The sequence below is a fragment of the Peromyscus californicus genome, unplaced genomic scaffold, assembly GCF_007827085.1.
Source record: "Peromyscus californicus insignis strain IS unplaced genomic scaffold, ASM782708v3 Scaffold_7__1_contigs__length_154581171, whole genome shotgun sequence".
In the NCBI taxonomy this organism is placed as follows: domain Eukaryota; kingdom Metazoa; phylum Chordata; class Mammalia; order Rodentia; family Cricetidae; genus Peromyscus; species Peromyscus californicus.
The window spans coordinates 48,966,906-48,981,169 of record NW_026294595.1 but is presented as its reverse complement, the minus strand read 5'-3'; the positions used below and the strand labels follow the sequence as shown (position 1 = coordinate 48,981,169).

The following is a 14,264-nucleotide window of genomic DNA, read 5'->3' as shown; positions in this document are numbered from 1 at the left end:
TCCTGGAACTCTCTCTGTAGATCAGGCTGGACTTGAGCTCACAGAGATCTGCCTGCCTCTACCTCCCTGAGTCCTGGGATTAAAGGTGTGCGACACCATGCCGAGCTAGAAGGTAGCCTATTAAAGAGCATCCTACATGCTCGGTCCAGTGGCTTCTCCTCTAACTGGGTTCTGATAGAAGATCCTCTGCATGGTTCCAGAAGCCACTTCCACACTGACACAAAGTTACAGACCTGGTTTTCCCAAAGCCCACTTATTTCTGTCTCCCTTCACCAGCCCAAGCAATCATGGAGAGGATTTTTCTCAAACTTTCCAAAGTGACTTCCCCTTTGGGCTGACACCAAGCGTGTGCCGCTTCAGGCCAAGGAATACTGAGTTTATGAGCCACTAAAAATAGACAGTTACAACAAAAACTCCCTCCTACGCCTGCCATGTTCCCTGCTGGCTCCACACAAAGACAGACTCGCCAACGAAGAAGGGTGGAAAATAGTACATACTTCAAGCTACGGTATCACCAGATGGGAAAGAAATCTAAGAAATAGCAGTGCCGTTTCAGGAATGGGTCTGACTCAAGGATTACCATTGGAAATTAGAAGGTCCATCAGTGCATTCTCTGGGCCTGGATTCTGCTTCCCACAGCCAAAGGAGAATAAGGCAACAGTAAAGGCAGGGCTGACTGACAGCCAGATTGGCAAGCCTGCCGTAGGTCTGTGCTCAGTTGCAGACTCTCATCTCTCTTGTGAATGGAAACTAGGTTTAATGCATGGTGTCTAGTCAGGCTCATTCCAGAACAGCTGCAGCAGGTAGGGCCCTTTGGGAAGACCATTCTTTGTCTTCCTGTACAGGGTCTGCATTTGGCCATTTTGAAGGGTCTCTTCACTTTACGGGATCTGGAAAACAACCAAGTTAAGTGTTATCCTTATGTTTCAGTGTTTCGGGTTTCATGCCAAACATGTACCAGGAATCTCTAAGCCACACCCCACTGACATAAAGACTTTAACTTCTCGATGTGTTCCCTAGGCCTACGTAACACTCTAGATGGCTCTGGGATGGAACTGTTGACCACAGCAAGAATGGAGCACCCATGTGTTTTTGAGAACATAGTTGTGTGTTTGGCTAGTCCCGAAGCAAATGACTTCCATGGTCCTCAGCCTGTGCAGGTATGCCACAAAACACCTCAAGTTATGAAGGAACAAGAAACGGTGAAGGCATGGCGAGGAGAAGGGATGTCTTTTCCGTCTAATGCATCCAGAGGGTGAGTGGGGCTCCAACGTGAGTCTCCGGATTCTGTGGTCCCCGGAAGGAATGCTTCAAGTTGTGCCAAGCATCGTCCATGTATTTCTTATCCTTCGGCTCTGTGTTGCTCATACCGCACTGAGGACGACATGCTATGAGGTCGCACCGTTCTTGTTTTTAAGGCTCTCGGGGAGGAACCAGAGCCTTCCTTTATTGGCCATTTCAGCAACTAAAAATTGTTTTGACATTTATTTATGGTGGGAGGGGGCACAGCACTTGCATGGAAATCAGAGGGTAACTTCTGGAGTGGCTCTCTCCTTCCACCACGGGAGTTCCGGGGACTGAATCTGGGCCTTGGAATTGCAAACACCCTTACCTGCTGAGCCATCCTGCCAACCCTCATTTTTGATGTTTTAACAGCTTTTTAGAGAAAAAGAAAAAGAAAAATTTTATTGCTAATCCAAATTCCATGTTATTGGGTTTAAATCTGATTGTATGTGTTGTCTAGGGTGTCTTTTGTTTCATTTTAGTTTGGTTTTTTTTTTTTTTTTTCGAGACAGAGTTTCTCTATGTAGCCCTGGCTGTCCTGGAACTCACTCTGTAGACCAGGCTGGACTCAAACTCAGAGATCTGCCTGCCCCTGCCTCCTGAGTGCTGGGATTAAAGGCGTGTTCCAGCACAGTCAGCTCTAGGGTGTTTAATTTATATTTTGTTTACCTTCTTATCCTCCTGAGTCCTGTATCAATTCTTTAGCTCTTTTTTCCTTCCTGAAGCCATGATGAGTAGTTACCATTCATGGAATGGGACAGTAGAATGAGACAGAGCATCCTCGTGTGTGTGTGTGTGTGTGTGTGTGTGTGTGTGTGTGTGTGTGTGTGTGTAATAGTTCTTCCTGTTCATTAGCTCATTTTGTTAGATGGATGACCAGGTAATACCATTATTTCTATTTTGTACAGGAGGAAAAGAGTTGACGTGAATTTCCAGGAATTAGAAACCTATTATGTAGCTGGACACAGCCAAATGGACGTCTTGTGCCTCTCACTGTATGGCTCTTTTCATGATATAGCTGCTTCTTATGTTTTAGAAGGGTCCAGGGGAGCAGGCTCCTGTCAACCAGGACAGAACTACCCCCTCTATTGCCCCTCCCCTGCACCTTGGCCACACTGTGTCAGAGCGCATCAGACATTCCATTTTATTGGTGTTCTTCCTCCTGGAGAGTGAAGACCAACCCCACTCATCTTGAATTCCTTGTTTCTTCTACAATAGCTCAGTCCTTTGTGGGTGTTCGATAATGTGGGTAGGATGAAGGAGTAATAAATGAATGAATGCAGAAGCATCCAAGAGATGCTTACAGGCATAGAGGTGGGGCTTACACTGTCAAGTTTACTACTGTGGGGCAGCTAAGCCCAACTAAACAATATGGGGCAGCTGACCCAGCTGAACAATATGGGGCAGCTGACCCAGCTGAACAAAAGGTCGTTTCACAAAGGCCCTCCAGCATTGAGCCTTGAACCTTGATGCATTTGTAAAATAAGCTTTACTACACAGCACATTTGAAAATATCATAACATTCAAATTGCAAATATGTATTTCTGAAGTTATAAATATTATAAGTGTATGTAAATGATGCCAAATATTAAGGCAACTATTTTGAATTATCCAAATACATAAAATTCTTTTCTTCTTTTTTTTTTTTTTTTTTTTTTTTTTTTCAAGACAGGGTTTCTTTGTGTAGATCAGGCTGGCCTTGAACTCACAGAGACCCACCTGCCTCTGCCTCCCAGGGCTGGAATTAAAGGCATGTGCCACCACCACCCGACTTCTTTTCTTCTTTTAATAGTAATCTCTATTATTCTTCATGATAAAATGACTCTTTTTTCCCCCAAACACAACTGTCTAAATCTATCAGTACTTACATGACAAATATTTATCCCTCACATTGACAGGTCATGTTTTTGGTCCTTACTTCCCACAGGAAAGCTATGTAGAATAAACCAGCTTAAGATATACAGAGTGTGGGGTTAATAGCATTTACTGCTCTTGCAGAGGACCTGGATTCAGTTCCCAGCAACGACATGGCAGCTCACAATTGTCTGTAACTCCAGTTCCAACGGATCCTGTTGTGGAATATTAGTCTAAAATGTGTTACATTTGTTTATGCTGTGGAATATTTGTTTAATGATGCAAAGATGTGTTGCATTATTTTATGTTGCATTTACTTAACTCTGTAAAGCTGTGCTATTTTGTCTGTCTGAAACACCTGATTGGTCTAGTAAAGAGCAGAAAGGCCAGTAGCTAGACAGGATAGAGAAATAGGTGGAGCTGCCAGGCAGAGAGAATAAATAGAAGGAGAAATCTAGGCTCAAGAGAAGAAAAAAGAAGAGAGGAGGGAGGAGGGAGAAAATGAGAAGGAGAGGAGGAGGTCAGGGACCAGCCACCCAGCCACCCAGCCACCCAGCCACCCAGCCACCCAGCCACCCAGCCACCCAGCCACCCAGCCAGCCACAGAGTAAGAAGAAAAGAAAGATATGTAGAATAGAGAAAGGTAAAGGCCCAGAGGCAAAAGATAGATGTGATAATTTAAGAAAAGCTGGCTAGAAATAAGCCAAGCTAAGGCTGGACATTTATAAGTAAGAGTAAGTTTCCAGGGATTTATTTGGGAGCTGGGTGGTGGGCCCCCAAAGAGTAAAAAGACCAACAATAGGATCCATTGTCCTCTTCTGGCCTCCACGGATATTAGGCGCATGCATATATGCAGGTAAAATGCTCATACACAGCTGGGCAGTGGTGGCGCACACTTTTAATCCCAGCACTCAGGAGGCAGAGGCAGGAGGACATCTGGTCTAGTTTGAGGCCATCCTGGTCTACAGAGTGAATTCCAGGACAGCCAAGTCTATACAGACAGATCCTGTCTCAAAAAAAACAAAACAAAACAAAACAAAAACAAACACAAACAAAATGTTCAAATACATAAAATAGAGCAAATCAACCTAAAATATTTAAAAAGGAAAAAAATTTCTTCTTTTTTTTTTTTTTCAGAGTCTCTCTCTATACTCACTGGCTATTCTGAAACTCACCTCAACAGAGATCTGCCTGCTTCTGCCTCCCAAGTGCTGATCAAAGGCATGGACCACAATGCCTGGCTAAAAATTTAAAATAAGAAAAGACAACAGCAGGTTTGTACGGCTTGGGGAGACGTGAAAGTTTAAATACTCAAGATGAAATCATTGGAGCTACTGCTCATGTTGGACAGCGTGTTTAAATCCAAAGACTTCTCATAGTTGAGAGAGTTCTATTCTATCATTGTTGCTAAAATTCTTTCCCTGGGGGGAACAGAGCAACATCTGCCCCACTTCAAAGTTCCAAAGGTAAACTGAGGCACAGTTCTGTCAAAGGTCACTCTGGAGAACCAACGAGTTTATTGAGCTTTCTTCCATAGTCTAGGTGAGGGATTACAGGAGTGGGGACTGAATCACACAGGGATGAGGGCTTCTCTGCAGCCACAGAGATGGAATCATCCCCGGTCCCCCACCCGCTAACCCACCAGGGCACATGCAGCCTGGGCAAGCAGCAGGGAGTAGGTGGATACTCAGGAGAAAATCCCATGCCCTTCCTACTCTGCACCTCTAGGCTGAGGTGTCAACCAGCCTGGCTGGGATGATTGTTAGCAAGGGAGCGCAGTGGAACTCCCCAAGATGGTGGATGCTTGGCTCGGAGGACAGTCACTCACCACAGTCACCCACCGTCACATGGTTAAATCCTCTGCAGAGGAGAGAGCCATTTGTCCCCAGATGCCTATGGCCGGAGAGCTTGAGCAGAAAAGCAGCCTGAAAAGGTGAGCTAAGGTCATGCAGGACTTCCTGTCCCCTCCTCTCCGTCACTTTCTCATCCTTCCACCACAGCTCTGGATCTGGGGGTGGGAGGGAGGGGGTGGGGGGAGGGGGAGCTTGCCTCCCAAACCCTTGAACTTCAAACCCAGTCCATGTTCCACTGCTGAACTTTAACCCTCACCACTGTCTCAGAACGCAGTTCCCACAAGACCCAGCCTGAGAGACTGGATGTGGAGTCAGGCTGACATTTGCTTCAGAGCAATCTGCTCTTTCTCACCAGCCTCCCAGATTCCTAAGACCCCGTTTTCCTGAGGACTGAACCTCCACCAGCATCGAAAACAAGCGAAACTTCCCTTCCATTGAGAGCTTTCAGGACCAAGATGGTCACAGGGAGGGGAACCTGGGCCCCATCAAAACCAAATAGCTCTGCCCGAGGTCTTTTTAAAAGAGCTACCCCTTTCCAAGGGGAGAAGCCATCATGTCCTATACTGCTTATTATGGTCTTCAAATGGTCGATTGTGACGAAGCAAGTTTATGTACAGGAAACAACCACTTCCCTTTTCCTTCAGAGGGCCTAAAAGTTTTTGATCTTAGATAAGAAGCCATAAATAATCACATAAACAATTACTCAGCCTTTGCCTTTTTTTCTTTTAATCCTATAATGATACTTTAGCAATAACATCAACAACAACACTTCCCTTCCATTTTCACAGTGAATAAAGATAGGATGAAAACTTAAGCACCTCGAGCTCTTGGCTTTTAAGAATTCCCTTCACTGTGAGAAGACACTGACGCAGATCCATGCTGGCTCCTAACTGGCTGACTGTGCCTGAGTAGGCAACTGGGGGCAAACTGCTCTTCCCCCGGCAGAGAATATGACCCTCTGACAGCTTATGACTGCTTTGAGTGACTCTCTTCTGAGCCAAGCAACCGCCATCTTGGGGAGTTCCACTGTGCCGCCTTGCCACTTCTCTGAAGGAACCAGATTTTCTTTGCTTTCTTCTGGGGGCTTTCCACACACTTGGGCCTCTGCCTAGAAGACACACAATCACCACGGGCCACCTTACACTTACTCAGAAATCACTTTGTATGGAAAACCTTTCCAGAGCCATGCCACACCCCCAAGACTGGATTCGGCGCCCTTCCCCCAAGCATCGCCCCACAGCCCCACGGAAGCGACACCGCAGTAGTGACTGTACCCCAGAAAACCTGGATAAGTTTTCAACCATCTCTCTAGTCTGTGGAGCACTTCCAAAGGAATCTTACTCAGAACCCACCGTAAAGTAGCAGATGCTTCCAGGAAATGATGGTTGAAGGAGAGGGACCCAACACTCAGTGCCCTCTGCAGTATACCCGCTCCAACGAGGAGCCTCAGGCAGGAATATGTACTTATCCTTGTAGTTGTGCTTTCTCATCGGGACCGCCAGCCCGCAAATAATGACATGGAGACTTAGTATTAATTATGAATGCTCGGCCTTAGCTTAGGCTTGTTCCTAACTAGTTTTTATAACTTAAATTAACCCATATTTTTTAATCTCCGTTCTTCCACATGTCTCGTTATCTCATCTCCGTATTGCCCATCCTGCTTCCTCCACATCTGGCTGGAGACTCCGCCTTTCTTCTTCCCTAAATCCTGCCTATTCTCTCCTGCCTTGCTGTTGGCCTTCAGCTTTTTATTACACCAGTCATACAGTGTCCAAATATCCCGTAACATATCCTTGGGGGAATTGTACTATTTGTTGAAGCAATAGGGGGAACCCAGAGATCTGCACCCCAGGAACAGGAATGGAATGTTTTATGTGAAGGCCTCATCTGTCAGTTTTATAGGACCCATTTATAAAGCCGGTGGCCTTTTAAAATTTGTCTACCTTATCCATTAAAATATCAGTTCCTGGGCTGACAAGATGGCTCAAGACGTAGAGGTGCTTGCCTGTCAGGCCTGATAATCTGAGTTTGATACGCTGGTGGGATATAGTGGAAAAAGGGAAGAAATTCCCACAAATTATCTCCTATCACAAGGCCTGCATGCCCTCTTCCAAATAAATTAACGTGAAGTATAAGTCCCTTAAGGACAGTATCCCTGAACCAAAGACAGCTTGCAGGATGGAGGGCTAGAACAGGGACTGAGGGGTAAATGAAGAGATCACACAGACAGACAGCTTTGGCACTGAAGGGATAGGAGACCTGGGACCACAGGCCTGAGCAAAAGCCTGGAAAAAGAGATTTTTAAAGAAGCAAACGGGAGGCTCAGAACGTAACCGCAGAGTGTACAGGGCAGGTACAGGCACAGACAGTGTGGCAAAGCTCACCCCTGCTCAGAGCAGGGCACAGTTTGAGGCCCAGGGTTCTCCCAGAGTCTTAGGGGAGAGGAGTGGGGACACACTGCATATGGTACGGTTTCCCAGAAAGTCAGCGGAGGGACATCCGAGCCTGATGCTTAGTGCTCTAAAGACACTTACCAGACTCTGACTTGAGTGGCTTTTTCAGAGCAGAGAAAGAACACGAGCAATCTGAACCGAACTTAATTGGCCTGGACAGTGCCGATAGGAACATACGTTACCATGGCAGCTAATGCACACACTCCTTCTCAACAAATAAGACCTCCTTATCTGCTTTCTAAAGAAAGAATACATGAAAAAAAAAAAAAAAAAAAAAAGAAAGAATACATGGCCAAAGGGAAGAAGGCGAAGCCACCGTCCTGCAGAAGATGCCCGTTTCCTTGTGCTGTGACTTCTCTGGATTCTGCCTGTTGCCTGAGAAGCTGACAGGTCATTACTTGGATCCCAAAGAGCGAACAACCCTCACCTGATCACAGGGACTGCCAGCGGCCTGCAAGGAAACACTGTGCTTGCTCGGTTTGACTGCTGGACAGTGGAGGGCATTTTGAGGCACCGGAGGGAATGGGGGGGGGGATATTTAGGGCCCATTCCTGATGACATAGGTAGTAATTACGGAAGAAGAAATGGAAACTCAGAAAAGCTCTAGGAAATGAGTTTTGCCTTTAAAGGCAGAGGATGATCTTATCATATTTTACGGTGACATTACGTGCGGATGCTTTGAAAATTTCTCTGGTGGAAATGATCTGGAATCGGGACTCCACCGAAGATTAAAGGGCTTGGGGCGGGAGAGGGGATGAACTCACTTCTTTGTTCCATTGGTTCAGCTCCAGCCTTTCTCCTTCACAGAAAACAGACGCAGAGAAAAAAGCTCTGAGGTCATCTTATGGATGCCCCGAGGGTCAGCACCAGCCTGTTCTCTGAGGGGCTGGGTGAAGCGCTTCATTCAGGCAAGTTTGAAAGAGTTTAAATAATGCGGCTCCCTCCCTCCACTTCCTTCAGCGAATTTTAGTATTCATGGTGTAGAGCAAAGATTTTTTTTTTTTTTTTTTTTTTTTTTTTTAACAAAATGACAGCAGACAGTGAGTAGCTGGCTGTTGCTTTCAGGCCAGCAAGCTGCAGATCCTGCTGTTGTTACAGTGTGACAGGGGACCGTGCTAAGAGGAGGCTCCCAGGATGCTACATATCTGTGGCACTTTTAGGTTTCTGTGGAGTAGTATAAAATTTTATTTTCTCTCTTTTTATACTTTTTTTGGGGGGGAGGAGGGGGTGTTATCTGTGTACATGGGCAGGTGCATGTGCGTGTGCACAGGTACGTGCATGCACCTAGCGGCCAGAGGACAATCTTGGCTGTCATCCCTCTGGTACTGCCCACCTTGTTTTCTGAGGCAGGGTCTCTCACTTGGCCTAGAACTGTCCAAGTACGCTAGGTTGGCTCTGCTTCTCCAAAACTGAGGTTGCAAGCTCACACCACCAGATAGGGCTCCCCCCACTCCCCCGACGTGGGTTCTGGGGGATCGAACTCAGGTCCTCCTGCTTGCAAGGCAAACATTTTACTGAGTTATCACGCCAGCCTTGTTTTACTTCGTCATGTGTCCTAGAGGGAATCATCAAGTAAGGCCAGCCCAGGCTTATCTGAGGTTATCCTTAAACCTTGCTGAGGGACACCCAAGCAGGGAATCTACAGGTTGGCAAGAGGCTCTGCGTGACATTTAGACGATTGTCCACATCAAAACAGGACCTCTTGGAGAGTTTCATATAAGGTAGAAGAATGGCGGCTGGCAGGGGGCCCTGAGATTCCTCGTGTAGAGCAAAGATGCGAGTGAACAGGAGGCATGAGTGCCCTTGCACTGGAGTCACTGACAGGAAAAACAAAAAACAAAACAAAACAAAACAAAACAAAAAGCATGCGAGATAGACTGTTCCACTGCTGGTGGGGGATGCTGGGAGAAGACAAAGAAAAGTGAGAAGTCTGAGACCGTCTAATGAGGGAGAGACGAAATTGTCACTCAAGGGGAATAACAAAATAAGCCATGGAGAAGTTCTGCATGGTCCCACTTGGTAATCCATTTCCTGTTCTGCAAGAACCACGCATCCTCCATTCTGGGCTCTGGTGAGATTTCGTATGATTCTTGTGTCAGCCATCAACACATGACGCAGCCTGAAAGAACCTCCAGGTCTGATGAGCCAACCAGTCCTAGAAGGTGAACTATACCCTTGACATCACATGCATGGACTTGGACCACGTAGAGAGACACCTACGAGCAGGGAAGGTCTAGTGGAAAATCTCCAAGATGTAGAGTTTAAAAGTTCAGACTTCAAAAGCGCACACTTCTTCTTTGGTTATCAGCCTGTATTGGGGCAATGGGCTGATCTGCGTGATGTTTCATATGTGGCAAAACCATGAAGAGTCTATTTCTCACCCTGGACATAACTTGACCTTCGCAGACCCACTCCTCTGCCCACAGTTGGCTGCGTGACTGACAGATGGCAGGCCAAGTGCATGAGGAGATAAGTATTCCCCTTGGGCTGGGGCTGGGAGCGGCAGACTCAGTGTGCAGAATTACACAAGTCCCAGAGTGAGTGGGGCTGGAGTCGTACATGGCAGCCCTTCCTGGTGGCTCTTTAGAAGGCCCAGTGGCAGGAATGCATGCTTCGTCCATAGCTGCAAATTCCCAGGCTATCCTTCACCAGCTCCTGCATCTGCCAGTTAGCTATGCCATCCTCGATGTACTTCTGAGAAGTATTCCCAAGCTGGCCCTTCTCAAAAATCACCAAATTACCCTACTTACTCTTGGTTCCCTAGTCCCGTAACAGCCCAAGAGGGGACCCCCCCCCCCATCGTGATTAGGAAGCATACATCTTAGAGTCTCCTAAAGAAGCACCAGTGACCGTGATTTCCACTCCTCTCTTCCCTTGGGAATCTGGTTTTTCTTTTTGATCAAAAGAAGTAGAGGAGGGTGTCGAGGGGGACGCACCCTTAGCAGTTTTCTGTAACAATCACCATCACCGAAATAAACTGCCTAGGGAAGACAGCAGGATCGCTTCGAAAGCAAATGTGTAACCTCCTACTCGGTTTGATGATATGTAGTCAGAGAGAATGGCAAGGTCATTTGTTGGTTGAGCCCTTAAGTCCCAAGTTCTGTATTCATAGCAGGTACCCCTTTATGATAGTAGAAAGTTGGCTAGCCACAGTGCATAATATAGGGGGAGATAGTTCAGGATTGTCTTTCAGTTGAGACTTCTAGAATAAGCAATTTTACAGGTTTCCTGGAATTTCTAGACAAAAAGTATATGGGGCAAAAAGAAGTACCCCTCATCTCCTGAACCTCGAAGATTCCTGCCATTGTTCTTTGGCTAAAATTTGAATTTCTTAAACTCTACATATAAGTTTTGTTCCCGAACTGTGGTCATGTGTTCAAGATGGCCCGTGACTCAGACCCTACGTGTGGAGGCTTTCTGTTGCCTGAGGATGCTGGATGGAGTAGAAACCTACAAGTGGCATCCGGAAAGCTACATCGGAAGGAGAAGCAGATGCGAAGGTATTAGGTCCCCTCAGGCTTGCTTCACAGAATTTGTGTGTGACTGACTTGCCTGCGTCTCAAAAGCAAAGCCAAAATCTACGGGAATGTCTGTAAGTTACAGGGACACCCCTTGGCTCTGAAAAACAGGGAAGGAGAAAAGGTGCTGTGTTCTAAGAGAATAAAGCCCAGGAGAACCGCCAGCTAACCCAAAGGAATCCTTGGCTGCAGTTACCCCTCCCTCCCCACCTCATGAAACAAAACAACGAGGTGCTAGCGGACAGGTGAACCTCTGTAAGTTTGAGGCCAGTCTGCTCTATATAATGAGTTCCAGGCCAGCCATGGATACTTAGTGAGGTCTTACCTCCAGAAAAATGAAAAGGAAGTAAGAAAGGGAAAGTGAGATGCTTTTGCCTGTGGCCGTGAAGCTGGAGCTTGGGAAGCTAGTATCTAGTGCTGTGATTTGGGGTGAACACCCCGTTATCTCCACCCCCACCTCTGCTGCACTTGTTCGCCATGGGCTCTGCAAGGCGAGGTTTTCCACCCTTGCAGCTCCGTCCCTAGGCTTGCTGCCTCCCAGTTTTGCAAAACAGTGTCTCAGATCCCCGGCTCCCTCCCAGTCCTATTAGGATTCGACGAGGATTTAAAACAAAGCTTGGCATTCACCGGAAGCCCGGCCTTCCATTCTCTCTCCCGATTGCTATGTTAATGAATCCGTTGGATGTCACTGTGACCTACAAGCTCCAACACTGCGAGTGAGTCCTGCATCTAAGCTCCTAATGCATCCCTCTAAGAAGAAAATAAAGGACCTGGGAAGACCTAGGGGGATTAGAGGACTTGGGATACCTTCTAAAACCCAGATCATACCATGAGAAGATGGGACGGATCACAACCATCCTTGTCATTTAGAGTGAGGAACGGCTGGGTGGGCGGTTCTGCATCACAAAGATTGCTGAAATCCAGGCGGCTGAAGAGGAAGTGAGAGACCACGGCAGTGTGACCTCAGTGACAGAAAAGTCGTGTCACATTGCTGGAACAGTTTATGGTAAACGTTTCTTTGTCTAGGGTTTGCCTCTAAATAGAAACGCTGACGCTGCCAGTCAGAGGACACAGTCCGGTCCTGGGGAGGGCCTCAGGGATTTGGTGAACTTTATCTATTTGCATCTACTAATCTGTTGTTGTTTTTGGTTTGTTTGTTTGTTTTTTGGTTTTCTGAGACAGGGTTTCTCTGTGTAGCTTTGCGCCTTTCCTGGAACTTGCTTTGTAGACCAGGCTGGCCTCGAACTCACAGAGATCCACCTGGCTCTGCCTCCCGAGTGCTGGTATTAAAGGCGTGTGCCACCACTGTCTGGCTACTAATTTTTTAAAGGCTGAGTAATCAGGAGTTAGGTGTATTTGAGCAGTCTCCCATAGATTTTTAACTAACTTGTCCCCGAACATGAATTTGTATGAGCAGCTTAGATGTTTGGATTGTTTCTTTGAGGTTCCACTCACAGAGACCTTCCCAGACATCATAGGCAGGAGCCGAGGAGTAGATGTGGAGTTTCTGCAAAGACACCCCAGCTGTGGAGACTAACCGGTATCGTGTCAGCCTCACACACTTCCTAGTTTCGCCTCCATGCTCCACAAACAATGCTGATAAGGATGGCTGAGCCCTCCACTCTCCACCGCAGCTAAGGAAATGCCCGAGGCTGGTATTTCAGAAGTGAAACGTCCATGGACTCAACTACAGTACCATGGCGGGAGTCTGGCTCTGCGGAGCACTACACTGAGAAGTAAATAGAACGTATTCAAAAGCTCTGTGTCTGTGTCTGCTAAAGGGCCTGGCCAGACATGGGATGGGCCAGGGGAGCTTCATCTTTCATAAGCTTTTTGAACAGCAGCCACCCTGGCCCTCCAGGACATCTGCCGTTCATGAACCTGTCTCCCCTTCCTTTGGACCTTAGGAAATGTTCCACGCCCTTGTTTCCTCACAGAGAATGGTCTCCTGTACAGCCTGAGTAGAGGGAAGGGCTCGCTGATTCATTACAGTTTAAATGCTGTGTTTTTCAGCATGTCTTCACACCCCTCCCCATTCAAAAAGGCAATGTGGATGGTCATCTGGTAGCTGGTGAGGCCAGGGCTCTCTGGCTTATCAGGGCTTTAATGAGTTCACAGAATCCATTCTACTGATACGCAAACACCTCATGGGTATTGGATCAAAACAAGTTCTGTTATAGGGAACACACAGACAGAATTTAAAATGTAGATTATCAGAAATTTAGTGCCACGATCCAGTAGCTCAAAGTAAGTGTAAATGACCCCAAAACATAGGTCACAATTAGAAAGGACAATATAGTGTTACCACAGAAAAATATGTCAAAATGTAATCAGAAGCAAGGTTGGGTATTAGGGCTTATACACATGCATAGACACACACAGACACATATAACCATAAGTATAGTTTTGCATGTCTGTGAATTTGTGTATAAATGCATGAGTATGTTAATGTGAGAAATCCATGGAGTCTGCTTTAAGGGCAAAGGAATTTATTTGGGAAAGAAAACTCACAAGACAAAATATGTCCTAGGACCCTGGAAGGATGAGGCATGATCCCTCGATGTTCTTCCGCCTGGGATCTGCCTGGTCCTTCCCAGGACCCAAAACCATGAGCAAGCAAGGAAGGAGCCATGTACATGCATCTCAGGTCTTAAGGATCCCCAGCGGTCACGCCCCAGGGACAGGTACTTCAAGGTCATAGGTAGGTGTTGCAGTTGTCTGCTGCCTCACTAGAGGTGGTGCTTCAAGGTCATAGCTGGAAAACAGCTATCCACTACAGTATGTAGACAGAGTGGTGGTGGGGAAAGGTCTCCTGGTTGCATTCTCTCTATCATTTCCTATTTCTATTTTTTTTTTTTTTTTTTTTTTTTTTTTTGGTTTTTCCAGACAGGGTTTCTCTGTGTAGCTTTGCGCCTTTCCTGGAACTCACTTGGTAGTCCAGGCTGGCCTCGAACTCACAGAGATCCGCCTGGCTCTGCCTCCCGAGTGCTGGGATTAAAGGCGTGCGCCACCACCGCCCGGCCCTATTTCTTTTTTTTAAATGATTTATTTATTTTTATTTTCTGTGCATTGGTATTTTGCTTACACGTATGTCTGTGTGAGGGCATAGGGTTCCCCAGAACTGGAATAACAGACAGCTGTGAGCTGCCATGTGGGTGCTGAGAATTGAACCCACGTCCTTTGGAAGAGCAGCCAGTGCTCTTAACCACTGAGCCATCTCTCCAGCCCCAAATCTAATGCTTTGTGTTTGCTTGGTTTTTTTGTTTGTTTGTTTGTTTTTCAAGACAGAGTTTCTCTTTGTA

At 46.6% G+C, this 14,264-nt stretch overlaps 1 long non-coding RNA gene across 1 annotated transcript in view; it reads left to right on the top strand.

The window, feature by feature from the left end:
• LOC128100600 (uncharacterized) overlaps window positions 1-14,264 on the top strand; it is a 47,217-nt gene that overhangs the window by 30,925 nt on the left and 2,028 nt on the right. Inside the window, exons 2-3 of the long non-coding RNA XR_008214837.1 lie at window positions 4,276-4,412; window positions 8,252-11,968. This is a non-coding gene — a long non-coding RNA (uncharacterized LOC128100600). The remainder of the gene's footprint in view (window positions 1-4,275; window positions 4,413-8,251; window positions 11,969-14,264) is intronic.